The sequence below is a fragment of the Nannospalax galili genome, unplaced genomic scaffold, assembly GCF_000622305.1.
Source record: "Nannospalax galili isolate Female #2095 unplaced genomic scaffold, S.galili_v1.0 scaffold311, whole genome shotgun sequence".
NCBI classification, from domain to species: Eukaryota; Metazoa; Chordata; class Mammalia; order Rodentia; family Spalacidae; genus Nannospalax; species Nannospalax galili.
The window spans coordinates 1835315-1836547 of record NW_008330298.1 but is presented as its reverse complement, the minus strand read 5'-3'; positions in this window follow the sequence as shown (position 1 = coordinate 1836547).

The following is a 1233-nucleotide window of genomic DNA, read 5'->3' as shown; positions in this document are numbered from 1 at the left end:
CTGGTCTATATCCTCATCAGCTCTTGGCACTAACCAGTTTTGAAATTTTAGTACTTCTAATGTTAGACAGTACTATACCATTATGTTTTTGCTTTGCATTTCACTAATGTGTACTTATTAGCCTACTTTTCATGTGCTTATTTGCCATCTTTTGTAAAATATGAAGCTTTACTCAATACTTCTCTCAATTAAAAATAAAGGTCAGGGCTGGAGAGCCGGCTCAGCAGTTAAAAGCACTGGCTGCTCTTGCAGAGGACCTGGGTTGAATTCCCAGCACCCACATGGTGGCTATAAACCATCCTTAACTCCAGATCCTTATATGGACCTAATAAACATCTAGAGAATATTCCACCCAAGCGCCAAAGAATACACATTCTACTCAGCAGCCCATGGAAACCCTCTAAAATAGATTACTTACTGGGGAACAAAATAAGCATCAACAAATAGAAATGAAGGATATAATTCCATGCATTCTGTCAGACCACAATGCAAGAGAGGTTAAAACCAACAGCAAAAGAAACTCTGGTAAATACATGAAATTGTGGAGATTAAGCAACACATACCTGAATGAAGAATTGGTCAAAGAAGAAATAAAAAGGAAATAAAAGTATTCCTGAAACTAAATGAAAATTGTAATACAACACAACAAAACCTCTGGGACACATTAAAAGCCTAAGAGGGAAGTTTATAACTGTAAGTGTCTACATTAAAAAAAAAAAAAAACACATATAAATGACTTTAACAGTATAACTCAATACTCTGGAAAGGCAAGAATAAACCCAAACCTAGCAGATGAGAATAAATAACAAAAATCAGAGCAGAAATTGATGAAATAGAAACAAATAAAACAATACAAGGATTCAATCAATCTGGAGCTGGTTCTTTGAAAAAATAATCAACATAGGCAAACACTTAGCTCGGGTTAACCAAAAGAAAGAGCAAATCCAAATTAAGAAAATCAGAGATGAAAAGGAAACATCACAACACACACACACACACACACACACCCGGAAAGTTATAAGGGAATACTTTAAAAATTTATACTCGGGGCTGGACAGACTGCTCAGTGGTTAAGAACACTGATCTCGGGTGAAACAAAAGAAAGAGCAAATCCAAAATAAGAAAATCAGAGATGAAAAGGAAACATCACAACACACACACACACACACACACCCGGAAAGTTATAAGGGAATACTTTAAAAATTTATACTCGGGGCTGGACAGACTGCTCAG